We start from the raw sequence: 20,427 nt of genomic DNA, 5'->3' as shown, positions 1-20,427 counted from the left end.
AACTGAAGTCAATGGGAATCGGGGGGAAAACTCTCCACTGGCTGGAGTCATACCTAGCACAAAGGAAGATGGTTGTGGTGGTTGGAGGTCAATCATCACAGTCCCAGGACATCACTATAGGAGTTCCTCAGGGCAGTGTCCGAGGCCCAACCATCTTCAGCTGCTTCATCAATGACCTTCTCTTCATCATAAGGTCAGAAGTGGGGATGTTCGCTGATGATTGTACAGTGTTCAGTTCCTCAGATAATGAAGCCATCCATGCCCACATGCAGCAAGACCTGGACGACGTTCAGGCTTGGGCTGATAAGTGGCAGGTAACATTCGCGCCACAGAAGTGCCAGGCAATGACTATCTCCAACAAGCGAGAGTCTAACCACCACCCCTTGACATTCAACGGCATTACCATCACCAAATCCACCATCACCAACATCCTGGGGGTCACCATTGACCAGAAACTTAACTGGACCAGCCACTTAAATATTATGGCAACAAGAGCAGGTCAGAGGCTGGGTATTCTGCGGCGAGTGTCTCACCTCCTGACTCCCCAAAACCTTTCCACCATCTACAAGCAACAAGTCAGGAGTATGATGGAATACTCTCCACTTGCCTGGATGAGTGCAGCTCCAACAACACTCAAGAAGCTCGACACCATCCAGGACAAAGCAGACCGCTTGATTGGCACCCCCTCTACAACATTAAACATTCACTCCCTCCACCACCGGCGCACCATGGCTGCAGTGTGTACCATCTATAAGATGCACTGCAGCAACTCGCCAAGGCTTCTTCGACAACACCTCCCAAACCCGTGACCTCTTCCACCTAGAAGGACAAGGGCTGCAGGTGCATGGAAACACCACCACCTCCAAGTTCCCCTCCAAGTCACACACCATCCTGACTTGGAAATATATTGGCCGTCCCTTCATCGTCGCTGGGTCAAAATCCTGGAACTCCCTCCCGAACAGCACTGTGGGAGCACCTTCACCACACGGACTGCAGTGGTTCAAGAAGGCGGCTCACCACCAAGGGAGGCGTATGACAGATACCGAGGGCTATATACTCCAGAATCTTTAGAGTACAGAAAGTGCAGGGGTGCAATTAAAAAGGATATTAGGAAAGCAAAGAGAGAGCGTGAAAAATTCTTGGCAAGTAAAATCAAGGAAAACCCAAAGATGTTTTATAAATATATTAAGAGTAAGAGGATAACTGAAGAAAGGGTAGGACCTATTAGAGATCATGAGGGTAATCTGTGTGTGGGGGCAGGAGATGTTGGTAGGGTTCTTAATGAATAATTTGCGTCTGTTTTCACAAAGTAGAGGGGCGAAGCAGACATTGCTATCCGGGGGGAGGAGTGGGAAATATTAAATGAAATAAACATAATGAGAGAGGAAGTATTAAGGGGTTTAGCAGCTTTAAAAGTGGATAAATCCCCAGGCCCGGATGAAATGTATCCCAGGCTGTTAAGCGAAGCAAAAGTGGAAATAGCAGAGGCCCTGACCATCATTTCCCAATCCTCTCTGGCTTCAGGTGTGGTGCTGGAGGACTGGAGGACTGTTACAGGAGACTTTGGTTTATCCGGAGGTTGTATGTCCGGAAGCCTCGATCTACCATCAGAAATCAGGAGCCGTTCTGTTAGGTTTTTTTCTTCTCGTGGCTTTTTTTTCCAACAGTCAGGCTCTGGAAAGTCTCTCTGAAGCTGTTGCTAAGCTACAGAGATGCTTCCAAGGTACGGGCCGACTGTTTAGAAGCTGTTGCTAAGCAACAGTGTTTGTTGTCAGATACGGAGATGAAAACCTCCGTATGCTTCAACATTAACGCTGGTTTGTCCGGCAGTTTTGATGGGACGGCAACAGCTCGGTCCCGTCGGTGCCGGATATCACAAAGTTTCCTGTAATATGCTACCCTTGTTTAAAAAGGGAGAAAAGGATAGACCGAGTAATTACAGGACAGTCAGCCTAACCTCGGTGGTGGGAAAATTATTGGAAAGAATTCTGAAGGACAGGATAAATCTTCATTTAGAAAGACACGGATTAATCAAGGATAGTCAGCATGGATTTGTTAAGAGAAGGTTGTGTCTGACAAACTTGATTGAATTTTTTGAGGCGGTAACAAGGAGGGTAGATGAGGGTAGTGCATCTGATGTAGTGTATATGGACTTTAGCAAGGCTTTTGATAAGGTTCCACATGACAGACTGGTCACAAAGTTAAAAGCCCATGGGATCCAGGGCAAAGTGTCAAGTTGGATTCAAAACTGTCTCGGAGACAGGAAGCAGAGGGTAATGGGTGATGGATGATTTTGTGACTGGAAGGCTGTTTCCAGTGGGGTTCCGCAGGGCTCAGTACTAGGTCCCTTTCTTTTTGTGGTATATATTAATGATCTAGACTTGAATATAGGGGGTATGATTAAGAAGTTTGCAGATGATACTAAAATCGGCTGTGTGGTTGATACTGAAGAAGGAAGCTGTAGACTGCAGGAAGATATCAATAAATTGGTCAGGTGGGTAGAACAGTGGCAAATGGAATTCAATCCGGAGAAGTGTGAGGTAATGCATTTGGGGAGGGCTAACAAGGAAAGGGAATACACATTAAATGGTAGGACACTGAGTAGTGTAGAGGAACAAAGGGACCTTGGAGTGCATGTCCACAGATCCCTGACGGTAGCAGGCCAGGTAGATAAGGTGGTTAAGAAGGCATACGGAATGCTTGCCTTTATTAGCCGTGGCATAGAATACAAGAGCGGGGGGTTATGCTTCAACTGTATAAAACACTAGTTAGGCCGCAGCTAGAGTACTGCGTGCAGTTCTGGTCACCACATTACAGGAAAGATGTGATTGCACTAGAGAGGGTACAGAGGAGATTTACAAGGGTGTTGCCGGAAGTAGAGAATCTTAGCTATGAGGATAGACTGGGTAGGCTGGGTCTGTTTTCCTTGGAACAGAGGAGGCTGAGGGGAGATCTTATTGAGGTGTATAAAATTATGAGGGGCATAGATAAAGTGGATAGAAAGGACCTATTTCCCTTAGCAGAGGGGTCAAAAACCAGGGGGCACAGATTTAAAGTAATTGGGGGAAGGTTTAGAGGGGATTTGAGGGGAAATTTCTTCACCCAGAGGGTTGTGGGGGTCTGGAACTCACTGCCTGAAAGGGTGGTAGAGGCAGAAACCCTAACCACATTTAAAAAGTACTTGGATGTGCACTTGGGATGCTCCAACCTGCAGGGCTACGGACCAAGAGCTGGGAAGTGGGATTAGGCTGGATAACTCTTTGTTGGCCGGCGCGGACACGATGGGCCGAAATGGCCTCCTTCCGTGCTGTAACTTTCTATGATTCTATGATTCTCTGATTCTGAAGGGCAACTAGGAATGGTCAATAAATGCCGGCCTTGCCAGCGCTGCCCACATCACGTGAATGAATAAATAAAATTGGATAGCTCTTCGGAAGGGCCAGCAGAGCAGAGTGGGCTGAATGGCCTCCAATCCCTATTAACTGAGGACTTGTGTCGGAACCTTCCTGTAGTCCTGAGCTGCGTTTGTCATCAATGCAATGTGTGTAAAAACCCATTCCTGGGGGATCGAAGGGAGGGCCTCAGATAGTTCAAGCGTTTGATTTGAATGAGCCCAACTGAACGGTGACTTCATTTTCCACTGATGAAGAGCTCAGAGCCCTGCTGGAAAATTGAGTGAAAAATGTTGGCTGCATTTTCCTCCAAAACACCCTTTTGCTTAAAAATTCGTGCAATTATTCCAGGATTAATCGACGTGGGAACGCCACTGACCCAAAGTCTAAAAATAATATGGACTTGTATAGCATCAATGCTTATTCTATTCTAAGCCACCACCAGCATTTCACACCTATCTTCAGATACAGTAGGAAACCTATCACATCAACTCATTTATAAATGCCAACACATCGCACCGCCATATAGACAGAAGTTCACAAAAGGATGTTCACACATCTCTCTGAGCAAACCTACAAATAACTAAACCACAAGCCTCAATTAATATATAACCTCCAAATGCCACCAGTTTGTGGAACACTAACGGTTACGATTAATTATTATTACAGCATCTGGTCCACAAGCAAATGGATCAGTGAAAAGATCAGATAAATAAATACATCGCATAAACAATCGCCCCTTGTAAAGTGTCATAAAAAAATATTTTTGGACTTATTGTCAAAAGATCTAGGGCTAGATTTTCAGTTTAGGCAGTTTTGGGGCGCTAGCTTTAGCGCCCGCCCGAAGTTAGCGCCCGCCCCAAAGTAGCGCCCCGTTGCCGGGAATTCAGTGGCTTCGCCCTAAGAGGTTGGTGGAGCGCTAAAAGAGGCGTTCCACTACTCTCTTTAGGCGCTAAGCCGGCGGTCCAGAGGGATAGCGCCCAGGCGGGGCGCAGCACGGGTGCGGTCATTTTTGCACTGACAGCAGACCCCGTGGTGCCGACCAGCTCTTAAAGGGGGAAGGGACGAATTAGTCTGCTGCCACGCCCTGCACACTGCAGCCTTGCAAAGAGGCCTCAACACTACTGCTCAGCCCCAGGGAGTCATGGCAACGCCAGAGAAGGCCCGTCAGCGTGCCCTGCGCTTCTCAGAGGGTGATCTGGACATCATGCTCACAGCTCTGGAGGTGAGGCGCAAGATCTTGTTTCCAGACAGTGGGAGGAATCCAACCCACCACGACTACACCAAAGCCTGGAAGCAGATCGCCCAGAGGGTGACATTCACCGGCGAGGCCCCCAGGACCCACACACAATGCCGTAAGAAGTACAACGATCTGACCAGGATTGTGAGGGTGAGTAGCCTTTCCAGTCTCCTCCTCATTCTTGCATGTACACCTGACATGATGGGCAAAGGGACCTGAAAGTCCTTTTGGCCAGCCCTCAGCCAGCAGCATTGGGACAGTCATGAGCATCAAATGGCCATTCGGCACTCTACACTTTGGCCAAGCTATTCCACCATGGGAGGCAGTGCACACTACATCAGGGCTTCACTCTGTCCAAGCTATTCCACCATGGGAGGCAGTGCACACTACATCAGGGCTTCACTCTGTCCAAGCTATTCCACCATGGGAGGCAGTGCACACTACATCAGGGCTTCACTCTGTCCAAGCTATTCCACCATGGGAGGCAGTGCACACTACATCAGGGCTTCACTCTGGCCAAGCTATTCCACCATGGGAGGCAGTGCACACTACATCAGGGCTTCACTCTGGCCAAGCTATTCCACCATGGGAGGCAGTGCACACTACATCAGGGCTTCACTGCGCCCTTACAGCCCGTCCTTTCTCTTGCAGGCTAAAGTAGCGTTTAATCGCCAGGCCCGTGCCAGGGGTGGCCGCGCCAAGCTGCAGAAGCTCACTCGGCTGGAGGAGCGCGTGTGTGTGCTCATGGGAGCACGTGTGATTGTCCCCACAGCGTGCGGTGTATCCGACCCTCCACTGCCCGGCAATGGTAAGGACCTCGCCTTTTGGCCCTCTCGCGTCGCACTGGCCCATCCGAGCTACCTCCTTTGCCACTGTCCCACCAATGCGCTGAATCCCACCAGTCCTAACTCCCTCGCTGACGCCGTCTCCTCACTCTGAAGCTACTCTTGTGCATTCCTGCTTTCAGCTGGTGACGACCAGGACCCTGAGGCTGCCAGTGACAGCACCTCCAACCAGGAGGAGGAGGAGGAGCAAGCCGGACCTTCGGGGGAACAGTCACGTCCCGCAGGAGAGGAGGAAATGCTCGACACCTCCTCACTGGACGAGTGCCTGGAGGAACTGTCGCAGGGCAATGCAGCTTCTGGGACCAGTGGCGTCCAGCCACCCAGCAGCCGTGCGCGTGGCCCGCGGCCTTCCCCCCAAAGGGGGGAAGGATCAGAGGGGAGTGCTGCTGCTCGGCAAACTCGCCGTCACCAACGCGGCAAGGGTCCCCTAGTTCGGCCCCCTCCTCCCCAGCGGGAGAGTCGCGACTCCAGTCCGGACACCTTCACTTCGGAGGAGGTGCGGAAGCTCGATCAGATGGCCGACGACTCGGACCGGCGCCACACGGAGCTCATGAGCGTGGTGGGGCGCATGCCTGAGGCCATCGAGTCGCTGGCGACCAGTGTGCGCGAGTTCGGGGCAGCAACTGCCGCGACTGGCCGCATGCTAACTGATGCCGTCAAGACCCTGGCGGATGTGATGCGCGCGCACACCAGGACCACAGGGCCACTCACTGCTGCCACACGCGCTGTCTCAGGCAGGCATCGCCAGGGCAGGCGCCGCGCTGGACCATCCCAGCAAGCCGGCCGTCGGCTGATTGCTGCGGATCCTGCAGTGCGGGCCCGGCCGAGTGCCACCGCGCCACAGCACCAGCCAGCGCATCCCAGACGCCAGCTGGCCCACATTGCACCATCCGTCGCCGCCATTCCCCCTCTGGGGCGTCAAGGGCAAGCGGCTGCAGCTGATGGTGGCCAGGCTCAGGCGCGCCACTCAGGAGACGGCCCCTCGAGGCCCAAACGCCGTGTAGGCCGCCCCCCAGTGGCATCTGGCGGAAGGGCATCTGAGCCTCAGGCGCCTTCCCCCAGCCTCGCAGCAGCCACTGGGCAGAGCTTGCGAAGGAGCAGCAGGCAGGGCAGGGGAGGCAAAATGCTGGCCAAGGTCTCGCCCTCGCGGGCCACTCAGTAGAGGGTGTGGCCAGCTTTCCTTTAATATGGCGGTGGCCATCTTTATTTTGCCCATGGTTGTGCTTTTGGAGGGCTTTTTTTTTGCGTTAGGCCGACGTTGAGGCCCGGTTTCAATAAAGGTGGAGTGGCTCCTCCCCAGTTTGTGGGAGTGAGTCGTTTGTTGGGCTTTTTGTGGGGCCCGTTTATTGTTTTTGGGGATTCATGTGGGAAGGGCTTTTCATTTTTGTTTAATAAAAAATTATCTTTATTCATGCAGTCTCCATGGTTGTTCTTCTTAGTGTTTGTTGGCTTCGCCGGCTGAGGGCTTGCGGAGCGGCTGCATTCATCTTCCCTCATGGCCCCTGGCCATTCCCTGACAGGGGGCTTAGAAGTACCGTGTAATAAGGTGGCGTCGTGCGGCCCTTGGCCCTGGTCGCTCCCTCCTGGGAACGTACTCCTGCTCCTCCTCCTCCTCCTCCTCCTCCTCCTCATGCTCCTCCTGCTCCTCCTCCTGAGGTGCTGGTCCAACGTCAGGTGGCAGTGCCTGAGTCCTGCGGATAGCCAGGTTGTGTAGCATGCAGCAAACCACCACAAATTGGGAGACCCGGTCCGGCGAATACTGGAGAGCTCCTCCGGAGCGATCAAGGCAGCGGAACCGCTGCTTGAGGACCCCAATAGTTAGCTCGATGATGTTGCGGGTGGTTTGATGGCTCTCGTTGTAGGCCTCTTCAGCAGCGGTCCTGGGCGCGCGGAGCGGGGTCATGAGCCAGGTGCACAAAGGATAGCCTTTGTCCCCGAGTAGCCATCCTCTTGGGGGAGGCTGTGCCTGGAACATGTCATGCACAGTACTCTGCCGCAGGATAAAGGCATCGTGGCTGCTGCCTGGGAAGCTGGCATTGACTGCCATGATGCGCTGCTTGTGGTCACAGACCAGCTGCACATTCAGAGAATGGTAGCCCTTCCTGTTGCGATACTGCTCGCCATGCTCCAGAGGGGCCCGCAAAGCCACATGCGTACAGTCAATGGCGCCCTGCACCAAGGGGAATTCCCCGAGTCTGGAAAATCCCAATGCGCGCTGATGCTGGCTCTCCAGGGCCATGGGGAAGGAGATGAATTGGCTTCTCCTTCTGAACAGTGCTTCGGTCACCTGGCGGATGCAGCGATGCGCGCCGTACTGGGAGATGTTTGCTATGTCCCCAGCAGCGTATTGGAAGGAGCCGGTGGCATAGAAGTTCAATGCCACCGTCACCTTCACTTCCACCGACAGAGACGTCCTGCACCTGAGCTTTGGCCGCAGATCTCGGCGAAGCAGGTGGCAGATCTCTGCAATCACCCCCTTCCGGAATCGGAGCCTTTTAACACATCGCGCGGCACTCATGTTTAGGTAGGAGCGCTGCTGGCGGTATAGCCTGACTGGGTAAGGCCTACGTGGCCGACGCCTGTAGCCCCCTCTGCCTCTAGCCAGGGCTGCCCCTCTCACAATACGTCTGCGAGCCCTACGGACATGGAGCTGCAGCTCCGCGTTGGCACCCCATGCAACCCCCATCAAATCCTGGCAAACACTCTAATTTCCAAATGGCCACTTGCAGCGCTGTTGCCTGAGTCCAAAAATACCTGGCTCTTGCTGCTTGAAACCAGTTAGCTATCCTCCTTGTTGTGTCTCCAGAAATGCGTTGCACAAGACTGTTTTCTGAAATAATGGATGGCCTTTATACTGGAGAGGACGTTCCCTTTAATTAGCGCCCCCCGGGGCCCGCGCTGGTTGTGTTGCGTTCCTTTTTCCAAACGCTCCGGCCGCCCGCCGCACAATGGGGCGGTCCGACTGAAGTTTGCAATCGGGGCGGCCAAAGGGCGTTGCACGAGGATGTGACGTCATTTTCTGCGCGCGCATCCGGGCGGGCGCTAAACTTTGCGCCGGCGCTAACGGGCAACTTAATTTGGGGCGGGGCGCTAACTGCGCTGCGCCCGGGCGCTACACGCATAGCGCCCGGAAATCACTTCTCTTAAGGCGCTAACTGCTGGCGCAAGCAACTGAAAATCTAGCCCCTATTCTTTTATTGAAACTAATAACGTTACACATTTCATGTAATGTCAAACTGAAACTGCGTTGCATCGACACATGACATAACTTTAAAAAAACCTGTTCATGGGATGTGGGCTTCACTGGCAAGGCCAGTATTTATTGCCCATCCCTAGTTGCCCTTGAGAAGGTGGCGGTGAGCCGCCTTCTTGAACCGCTGCAGTCCGTGTGGTGAAGGTACTCCCACAGTGCTGTTCGGGAGGGAGTTCCAGGATTTTGACCCAGCGACGACGAAGGAACGGCGATATATTTCCAAGTCAGGATGGTGTGTGACTTGGAGGGGAACTTGGAGCTGGTGGTGTTCCCATGACATTGCTGCTCTCGTCCTGTTCAGTGGCAGAGGTCGCAATGAAGGGAGGTGCTGTCGAATGAGGCTTGTTGCAGTGCATCCTGTAGATGCGACACACTGCAGCCACAGTTCGCCGGTGGTGGAGGGAGTGAATATTGAGTCCAGTGGCCGGAATGTCAATCAAGCAGACTCCTCTGTCCTGGATGGTGTGAAGTTTCTTGAGCTGCACACCATCCAGGCAACTGGTGAGAATTCCAGCACACTCCTGACTTGAGCCTTGCAGGTGGTAGAGAGGCTTTGAGGGGTCAGGAGGTGAGTCACTATTTGCAGAGTCGCCAGCCTCTATCCTGCTGCTCAGGTTTAGGTTCTGGTCAATGATGACCCCCAAGATGTTGATGATGGGAGGGAGGTGGGGTCTCAGCAATGGTGGTACCGTTGAAAGTGGGAGGAGGTAGTTGGACGTTTCCTTGTTGGAGATGTTCATTGTTTGTTTCTTGTGTGATACAAAGGTTACTCGTCATTCGTCAGCACAAGCCTGGATGTTGTCGAGTTCCTGCTGCAGGCTGGCACCGGCTGCATTATCATCGGAGCAGTTGTGAATGGAGCGGAACACTGCGGAATCATCAGAGACCAGCCACGCTCTTAATGGAGGGAAGGTCATTGATGAAGCAGTTGATGATGGGTCAAGGGTATTGCCTGGATGAAATTCTAGGAGCATAGGAGGAGGCCATTCAGCCCCTCGAGCCTGTTCCACCATTCAGTTAGATCATTGCTGATCTGTATCTGAACTCAATTTACCCGCTTTTGCTCCATATCCCGTGATAGCCGTACTCGTGCAGCGCTGTCCAGGGGATGTGATGATTGGCCTGCAGCAACCGTGACCCTCTTCCCTTGGGTCAGATATGTCTTCAGCCACTAGAGGGTTAACCTCTTGACCCCCACTGAGCTCAGTTTCCGAGGACTCCTTGGTACCATTCACATAAAACTTGCAGTTGTATCCATAGAGTAAAAAGAAAGGAAGACTCACATTTCTATAGCGCCTTTCATGACCTCAGGATATCCCAAAGCGCTTTACAGCCAATGAAGTACCTTTGAAGTGTAGTCACTGTTGTAATGTGTGAAACACAGCAGCCAATTTGTGCACAGCAAGCTCCCACAAACAGGAATGTGCTAATGACCAGATCATCTGTTATAGTGATGCTGATTGAGGGATAAATATTGGCCCCAGGACACCGGGGATAACTCCCCTGCTCTTCTTCGGAATAGTGCCGTGGGATCTTTTACATCCACCTGAGAGAGCAGATGGGGACTCAGTTTAATGTCTCTGAAAGACGGCACCTCTGACAGTGCAGCACTCCCTCAGTACTGACCCTCCGACAGTGCGGCGCTCCCTCAGTACTGACCCTCCAACAGTGCGGCGCTCCCTCAGTACTGACCCTCCGACAGTGCGGCGCTCCCTCAGTACTGACCCTCCGACAGTGCGGCGCTCCCTCGGTACTGCCATCCCGACAGTGCAGCACTCCCTCAGTACTGCCCCTCCAACACTGCGGCGCTCCCTCAGAACTGCCCCTCTGACAGTGCAGCGTTCCCTCAGAACTGCCCCTCTGACAGTGCAGCGTTCCCTCAGTACTGCCCCTCCAACAGTGCAGCGCTCCCTCAGTACTGCCCCTCCGACAGTGCAGTGCTCCATCAGTACTGCCCCTCTGACAGTGCAGCACTCCCTCAGTACTGCCCCTCTGACAGTGCGGCACTCCCTCAGTACTGCTCCTCCGACAGTGCAGCCCTCCCTCAGTGCTGCCCCTCCGACAGTGCAGCGCTCCCTCAGAACTGCCCCTCTGACAGTGCAGCATTCCCTCAGTACTGCCCCTCCAACAGTGCAGCGCTCCCTCAGTACTGCCCCACCGACAGTGCAGTGCTCCATCAGTACTGCCCCTCCGACAGTGCAGCACTCCCTCAGTACTGCCCCTCTGACAGTGCAGCACTCCCTCAGTACTGCTCCTCCGACAGTGCAGCCCTCCCTCAGTACTGCCCCTCCGACAGTGCAGCGTTCCCTCAGTACTGTCCCTCCGACAGTGCGGCACTCCCTCAGTACTGCCCCCCGACAGTGCGGTGCTCCCTCAGTACTGCCCCTCCGACAGTCCCGGGTGTGCGAGGCACTTATGTGGCAGTCTGTTTGTTTAGCATTTTGTTGCCATTGCTTTGTCATGTGGGAAGGAAGCACATTTTGTTAAATAAACAAATTTCTTTATTTACAATGGCCATTCTTATGTTCATTAATAAATAGACATTCTTATTATGAACACAGCTAGCTTTTGCTAGTTACTTTATTGAGCACATGTGGACTAGGTACTGTATCTGTAGAGGCTTCCATCTTGACTGCTGCCTTGTGGGTAGCCTAGTGCCTCATGGGTAATGTAGTCTTAATATATATACAGCTGGGTAGTGTAGTCTTATATACAGCTCTACACAGCTCTACGGCTCCACCTAGTGTCCACTATAGAATGACATGTTATTGATCATTACATCCCCCTTTCTTTGAGGTTTAACAAAATCAATATCAATCAACTTTCAAGAAAACAATAAAGATAATATCAGTAACACTTTTGTTAGTGCTCTATAAACATAAACATTTTCAAAGCTGTACATTGTACTCAAAGATTAAGTCTATCAGGCTCTTTTACTTCACGTGTGGATCTTCTCAACACGGGTAAGTCTGCTGTGTCTTCATGAGATTGTTCTGGCGGTGAATGACAAGATGCAGTTGCGGCATTGTCATCAATCTGGTCTTGAATAGTCTCTTGTGTTTTTAGGAGGGAACGGCGGTTCCTCCTGAGAACCTGTCCTTCCTCAGTTCTAACAGTGTATGACCTTGGTCCTACTTCCTCAAGAACTGTAGCTTTCCTGTTCCATGCATCTGGATCCTCAATCCTGACAACATCATCCCTTGTCAATGGTTTTAGAGTTTTGGATGACTTGTCATAGTATGATTTCTGTTTCAGCTTTAACAGTTGAAGTCTCTGTCTCAGTTCCTCACTTTGTTGTTCTTTTGCACAGCAGGGTAGTGTGGTGCGCAACTTGCGACCCATTAGTAGTTCAGCAGGTGAAGAACCACAGTCTAAAGATGAGGCTCGGTAGCTCAGCAGGGCGAGATAAGGATCAGACTTGCTTTATGTCGCTTTCTTCAGTAGCTGCTTGAGAACTTGAACGCCTTTCTCTGCCTTACCATTTGACTGAGCATACAAAGGACTGGATGTGATGTGCTGAAAGTCATAATGTGCTGCAAACTGTTGCCACTCCTTACAGTTGAAGCACGGACCATTGTCGCTAATGGCAATCCTGGGAATTCCATGTCTGGCGAAGATGGATTTCACATGCATTATGACACTGCTTGCTGTGGTGCTTGAGAGCAGCGCCATCTCAGGATAGTTAGAATAGTAGTCAATCACTATTAGATAGTCTTTACCATTTAAATGAAAAAGGTCCATACCAACCTTTTGCCATGCTGCTGTTGGTATGTCAGCTACTATCATTGGTTCCTTTGCTTGTTTGTTTTGGTGTTTCTGACATGTCTCACATTTGCCTATCATGTTCTCAATGTCCTTATTTATGCCAGGCCAATAAACAGTGTCTCTTGCTCTCCTTTTGCATTTTTCAATTCCGAGGTGTCCCTCATGAATCCTTTTGAGCATGTCTTGACGTAGAGCCTGTGGAATGACTATTCTGTTCTGTTTTAGTAATAGTCCACTTGCGACACTCAATTCTGACCTTATGTGAAAATATTTTGGACAGGAACCTTTTGGCCAACCATGATGAATGTTCTCTATTACTGTTTGTAATACTGTATCTTTTACTGTTTCTTCTGCTATTTGCTTTGATTTTGTGTCTGACACGGGCAGCGCAGCAGTGACCATACTCACATGAACATCCACGTCTTCTACAGTAGAGCTCACATGACTCATTGTGGGTGCTCGGGATAGTGCATCTGCTAACACTATGGGCTGGATTTTCCTAAGCCCCTGGAGTCGGGTTGGAGGCGTGCGGGCGATAAAAATCGGAGATCCGGGGGTCCCGACCCCATCCCGCCTCCAACCCGCCTCCATGTCAATTTCATAGGAGTCGGGTTCCCGACAAGTGCTGGAACCCGACTCCCAGAGGCGGGAAGGGATTAAAGGCAATTAAACTGCCTGTTAACAGGTAGTTAACAGGTAGTTTTTTGCCTATTCGCGATTTTTATTGCAGGTTTGTGGGCTTCCCGACAGCTCCAAACCACGAAAAATTTTCGAGGCGGGATGTTGGTCTGAGGTCTTGGAGGGGTCGAGATGCCCAGTGTTCAGGTGAGTGAGGGGTGCAGGAGTGCAAAGGTAAGTGTTTTGCAAGTGTTTAAATAAGTTTAACTTACTTTTACTTACCTTTACAGGAGTCCTGCATTCCGGTGTCGGGAGTCGGCTGAAAGAACCACAGAAGCTCCGATTTAAAAAAAAAAATCGGCTTCTTTGTTTCTACAGCAAAATGATTTTAAAGTTATCCTGAGAAAGGACTGAGGCTGAATTAGCAGTTTTTCAGTGCTTGACAGCTTCAAACAGCTGTTAAACACTGATATTTCATCTGCCAAAAGCTTTTGACAGATGAAATGTCAATCTCTGACGTCACCTGGTGCCGGGTGGCCCTTAATTGGCCTGCTGAGCCCACAGGGCGGGCTCAACAAGGTCAATCAGAGGAAAATCCAGTGGGTTGGCCACATCTCCATGGAGGCGGGACAACAAGCCCGAATGTGGGTTTCCCACCTCCAACCCGCCCCCGTAGCAAAATCCAGCCCTATGTATTTGCCTGGTGTGTAGATCAATTCAAAGTCATATCTTTGCAGCTTCATCATGAGTCGTTGAATCCTTGGAGACATCTCATTCAGGTTTTTTTTTATGATGGCAACCAGAGGGCTGTGGTCTGTCTCAACTGTGAAGGAGGGAAGTCCATATATGTAGCCATGAAACTTTTCTAGTCCAACTACCAAGCCGAGACATTCCTTTTCAATCTGGGCCTATCGACACCCAGTATCAGTCATAGACCTGGAGGCATAGGCAACAGGCTTCCAATCTTCACCCTCTGCTTGTAGCAAGACCGCACCTAGGCCATCTTTTGATGCATCCGTTGACACTTTGATTCTTTTGGTTGGGTCAAAGAAGGTGAGTACAGGTGTGGTTGTCAGCACTGTTTTGAGGTTTATCCACTCTTGTTCATGTCTTTCTGTCCATGCAAACTCATTTGTTTTATATAGCAGGTCTCGCAGACAGGCTGTCTTGGCTGACAAGTTAGGAATGAACTTTCCAATGAAGTTTATCAACCCCATGATGCGTAGCACTCCTTTTTTGTCAGTGGGTCGGGGCATTTTGAGTATGGCGTTTACTTTTTCCATATCTGGCTCTATTCCTTTACCAGATAGATTATCTCCTAGGAAAGTGACTTCCTGGACGCCAAACTGACACTTGGCTTTGTTGAGCTTCAGTCCATTCCGGCGTATGCTCTGTAGCACTTTAGTCAGTCTCTCATTGTGTTCTTTCAGTGTGGAGCCCCAGATGATGATGTCATCAACATAGACCCGAACTCCTTCCAGACCTTCAATTATGTGTTCCATCGCTCTATGAAAGATTTCAGATGCAGGTATTATCCCGAAAGGCATTCTGAGGAAACAATACCTGCCAAATGGTGTGTTGAAGGTACAATATTTGGTGCTCTCTTCATCCAGTTTTAGTTGCCAAAATCCTTGTGAGGCATCGAGCTTTGTAAAGTATCTGGCACCTGACATTTCACTGGTGATTTCTTCTCGCTTGGGAATTTGGTAGTGTTCACGTTTTATGTTTGCATTTAAGTCCTTTGGATCCATGCATATTCTTAGGTCATTGTTCTTTTTCTTTACACATACCATGGAGTTAACCCAGTCTGTTGGCTCTTCGACTTTCCTGATGACTCCTAGTGTGGTCATTCTGTCCAGTTCATTCTTGAGCCGGTCACGCAGGGGTGCTGGAATCCTTCGTGGAGCATGTACCACTGGCTGAGCATCCTGCTTCAGCTGGATCTTGTAAGTGAATGGTAGAACTCCAAATCCTTTGAACACATCCTGGAAATTATTCACTACAGAATCCACCGAGTCATCTGGTCTGCTTATGGCACAGTTTATACGGTAGACTCTCTTGACCAGTTCTAAGTCCTCACAAGCTTTGTCACCCAGTAGTGAATCAAGTCTTTCAGCCACAACAGAAAACACGAGATGATGCACTTTGTCTTTGACTGTCACTTTAAATCTGCATACACCTAAGCTATCTATTTTCTGTCCATTATAGTCCTTCAGTAGTACTGACTTTTTCTGTATTTTGGGCTTTTCTTTCATATTGTTATTGTCACTCATACTGATTAAGTTTGCTTTTGTCCCAGTGTCTAGTTTCAAGGTAACTAATGCTCCATTTACCTGCAGTGGGATCATCCATTTGTCCTCTTTTACTGCATTAACTTTATGTTCAGCATTGTCCATTTCTGAGGGCTGCACATTTTCTGTATCCTTTTTGATATTGTCACATGACACCATTCCTACAAAAAATGTCTCACTTAAATCAGTGTCCTCAATTACATTAACTCATTGCCCTTTCTTAGTCTGTACTTTTGAAAAGCATTGTTTGGCAAAGTGATTCTTTCCATTACACTTTGTGCACATTTTTCCAAACGCTGGGCATTGTCTTAACTGGTGTTTGTAACCACAGCATTTACAATTAAAAATTTCATCCTCCGATTGCTTTTCATTTCTGTTCTGCCCACGTTTCTTCCCCTTATAGGACATAGCACCGACAGCAGCATTATCACTCATTACAATCGCATCATTATTGATTTCACTGAAAGTCTTCGCGTGCTTTCGAGCTAGCTCGCTGGCTTGGCATATTTTCACCACATTTTCCAAATTTAGTTCAGTTTCTCTCAACAGACATTCCCTGACTTTTTTATCATGAATACCAAACACAATCTGGTCACGAATCATGGATGCTTTGAGCTCAGAGAAATTACATGTCTGTGCTTTCAGTTTCAGATCAGTTATAAAGCTATCAAAAGTCTCATTTTGCTGCTGTGTACGAGAACAGAAGATGTATCTTTCATAGGTCTCATTCTTTTTGGGAGAGCAATGTGCATCAAATTTTTTTAGCACATCTTCTAATTTTTCTCTGTTCTCCACTGGATTAAATACAAATGTATTAAATACCTCTATCGCCTGTGGGCCTGCAACCGTGAGCAGCAACGCTATCTTCCTTGCGTCTGGCTTCGTACCGAATCCAATGGCTGCAATGTAGAGTTCGAATTGTTGTTTAAAAGTCTGCCAATTGTAGTCGATTTTTTCTGTGAGTTTCAAACGCTCTGGTGGCTTCAAATTCTCCATGTCGCTTTTCACAATTTTCAGCAGATCTTCACCACCCTGGTACCATGTTATGTTCATTAATAAATAGACATTCTTATTATGAACACAGCTAGCTTTTGCTAGTTACTTTATTGAGCACATGTGGACTAGGTACTGTATCTGTAGAGGCTTCCATCTTGACTGCTGCCTTGTGGGTAGCCTAGTGCCTCATGGGTAATGTAGTCTTAATATATATACAGCTGGGTAGTGTAGTCTTATATACAGCTCTACACAGCTCTACGGCTCCACCTAGTGTCCACTATAGAATGACATGTTATTGATCATTACATCCCCCTTTCTTTGAGGTTTAACAAAATCAATATCAATCAACTTTCAAGAAAACAATAAAGATAATATCAGTAACACTTTTGTTAGTGCTCTATAAACATAAACATTTTCAAAGCTGTACATTGTACTCAAAGATTAAGTCTATCAGGCTCTTTTACTTCACGTGTGGATCTTCTCAACACGGGTAAGTCTGCTGTGTCTTCATGAGATTGTTCTGGCGGTGAATGACAAGATGCAGTTGCGGCATTGTCATCAATCTGGTCTTGAATAGTCTCTTGTGTTTTTAGGAGGGAACGGCGGTTCCTCCTGAGAACCTGTCCTTCCTCAGTTCTAACAGTGTATGACCTTGGTCCTACTTCCTCAAGAACTGTAGCTTTCCTGTTCCATGCATCTGGATCCTCAATCCTGACAACATCATCCCTTGTCAATGGTTTTAGAGTTTTGGATGACTTGTCATAGTATGATTTCTGTTTCAGCTTTAACAGTTGAAGTCTCTGTCTCAGTTCCTCACTTTGTTGTTCTTTTGCACAGCAGGGTAGTGTGGTGCGCAACTTGCGACCCATTAGTAGTTCAGCAGGTGAAGAACCACAGTCTAAAGATGAGGCTCGGTAGCTCAGCAGGGCGAGATAAGGATCAGACTTGCTTTATGTCGCTTTCTTTAGTAGCTGCTTGAGAACTTGAACGCCTTTCTCTGCCTTACCATTTGACTGAGCATACAAAGGACTGGATGTGATGTGCTGAAAGTCATAATGTGCTGCAAACTGTTGCCACTCCTTACAGTTGAAGCACGGACCATTGTCGCTAATGGCAATCCTGGGAATTCCATGTCTGGCGAAGATGGATTTCACATGCATTATGACACTGCTTGCTGTGGTGCTTGAGAGCAGCGCCATCTCAGGATAGTTAGAATAGTAGTCAATCACTATTAGATAGTCTTTACCATTTAAATGAAAAAGGTCCATACCAACCTTTTGCCATGCTGCTGTTGGTATGTCAGCTACTATCATTGGTTCCTTTGCTTGTTTGTTTTGGTGTTTCTGACATGTCTCACATTTGCCTATCATGTTCTCAATGTCCTTATTTATGCCAGGCCAATAAACAGTGTCTCTTGCTCTCCTTTTGCATTTTTCAATTCCGAGGTGTCCCTCATGAATCCTTTTGAGCATGTCTTGACGTAGAGCCTGTGGAATGACTATTCTGTTCTGTTTTAGTAATAGTCCACTTGCGACACTCAATTCTGACCTTATGTGAAAATATTTTGGACAGGAACCTTTTGGCCAACCATGATGAATGTTCTCTATTACTGTTTGTAATACTGTATCTTTTACTGTTTCTTCTGCTATTTGCTTTGATTTTGTGTCTGACACGGGCAGCGCAGCAGTGACCATACTCACATGAACATCCACGTCTTCTACAGTAGAGCTCACATGACTCATTGTGGGTGCTCGGGATAGTGCATCTGCTAACACTATGGGCTGGATTTTCCTAAGCCCCTGGAGTCGGGTTGGAGGCGTGCGGGCGATAAAAATCGGAGATCCGGGGGTCCCGACCCCATCCCGCCTCCAACCCGCCTCCATGTCAATTTCATAGGAGTCGGGTTCCCGACAAGTGCTGGAACCCGACTCCCAGAGGCGGGAAGGGATTAAAGGCAATTAAACTGCCTGTTAACAGGTAGTTAACAGGTAGTTTTTTGCCTATTCGCGATTTTTATTGCAGGTTTGTGGGCTTCCCGACAGCTCCAAACCACGAAAAATTTTCGAGGCGGGATGTTGGTCTGAGGTCTTGGAGGGGTCGAGATGCCCAGTGTTCAGGTGAGTGAGGGGTGCAGGAGTGCAAAGGTAAGTGTTTTGCAAGTGTTTAAATAAGTTTAACTTACTTTTACTTACCTTTACAGGAGTCCTGCATTCCGGTGTCGGGAGTCGGCTGAAAGAACCACAGAAGCTCCGATTTAAAAAAAAAAATCGGCTTCTTTGTTTCTACAGCAAAATGATTTTAAAGTTATCCTGAGAAAGGACTGAGGCTGAATTAGCAGTTTTTCAGTGCTTGACAGCTTCAAACAGCTGTTAAACACTGATATTTCATCTGCCAAAAGCTTTTGACAGATGAAATGTCAATCTCTGACGTCACCTGGTGCCGGGTGGCCCTTAATTGGCCTGCTGAGCCCACAGGGCGGGCTCAACAAGGTCAATCAGAGGAAAATCCAGTGGGTTGGCCACATCTCCATGGAGGCGGGACAACAAGCCCGAATGTGGGTTTCCCACCTCCAACCCGCCCCCGTAGCAAAATCCAGCCCTATGTATTTGCCTGGTGTGTAGATCAATTCAAAGTCATATCTTTGCAGCTTCATCATGAGTCGTTGAATCCTTGGAGACATCTCATTCAGGTTTTTTTTTATGATGGCAACCAGAGGGCTGTGGTCTGTCTCAACTGTGAAGGAGGGAAGTCCATATATGTAGCCATGAAACTTTTCTAGTCCAACTACCAAGCCGAGACATTCCTTTTCAATCTGGGCCTATCGACACCCAGTATCAGTCATAGACCTGGAGGCATAGGCAACAGGCTTCCAATCTTCACCCTCTGCTTGTAGCAAGACCGCACCTAGGCCATCTTTTGATGCATCCGTTGACACTTTGATTCTTTTGGTTGGGTCAAAGAAGGTGAGTACAGGTGTGGTTGTCAGCACTGTTTTGAGGTTTATCCACTCTTGTTCATGTCTTTCTGTCCATGCGAACTCATTTGTTTTATATAGCAGGTCTCGCAGACAGGCTGTCTTGGCTGACAAGTTAGGAATGAACTTTCCAATGAAGTTTATCAACCCCATGATGCGTAGCACTCCTTTTTTGTCAGTGGGTCGGGGCATTTTGAGTATGGCGTTTACTTTTTCCATATCTAGCTCTATTCCTTTACCAGATAGATTATCTCCTAGGAAAGTGACTTCCTGGACGCCAAACTGACACTTGGCTTTGTTGAGCTTCAGTCCATTCCGGCGTATGCTCTGTAGCACTTTAGTCAGTCTCTCATTGTGTTCTTTCAGTGTGGAGCCCCAGATGATGATGTCATCAACATAGACCCGAACTCCTTCCAGACCTTCAATTATGTGTTCCATCGCTCTATGAAAGATTTCAGATGCAGGTATTATCCCGAAAGGCATTCTGAGGAAACAATACCTGCCAAATGGTGTGTTGAAGGTACAATATTTGGTGCTCTCTTCATCCAGTTTTAGTTGCCAAAATCCTTGTGAGGCATCGAGCTTTGTAAAGTATCTGGCACCTGACATTTCACTGGTGATTTCTTCTCGCTTGGGAATTTGGTAGTGTTCACGTTTTATGTTTGCATTTAAGTCCTTTGGATCCATGCATATTCTTAGGTCATTGTTCTTTTTCTTTACACATACCATGGAGTTAACCCAGTCTGTTGGCTCTTCGACTTTCCTGATGACTCCTAGTGTGGTCATTCTGTCCAGTTCATTCTTGAGCCGGTCACGCAGGGGTGCTGGAATCCTTCGTGGAGCATGTACCACTGGCTGAGCATCCTGCTTCAGCTGGATCTTGTAAGTGAATGGTAGAACTCCAAATCCTTTGAACACATCCTGGAAATTATTCACTACAGAATCCACCGAGTCATCTGGTCTGCTTATGGCACAGTTTATACGGTAGACTCTCTTGACCAGTTCTAAGTCCTCACAAGCTTTGTCACCCAGTAGTGAATCAAGTCTTTCAGC

The sequence above is a fragment of the Somniosus microcephalus genome, chromosome 1 (assembly GCF_052327205.1).
Source record: "Somniosus microcephalus isolate GS21.2 chromosome 1, FLI_Smic_1.0, whole genome shotgun sequence".
In the NCBI taxonomy this organism is placed as follows: domain Eukaryota; kingdom Metazoa; phylum Chordata; class Chondrichthyes; order Squaliformes; family Somniosidae; genus Somniosus; species Somniosus microcephalus.
The sequence above is the reverse complement of the archived record's forward strand: the minus strand, read 5'-3'. Positions refer to the sequence as shown.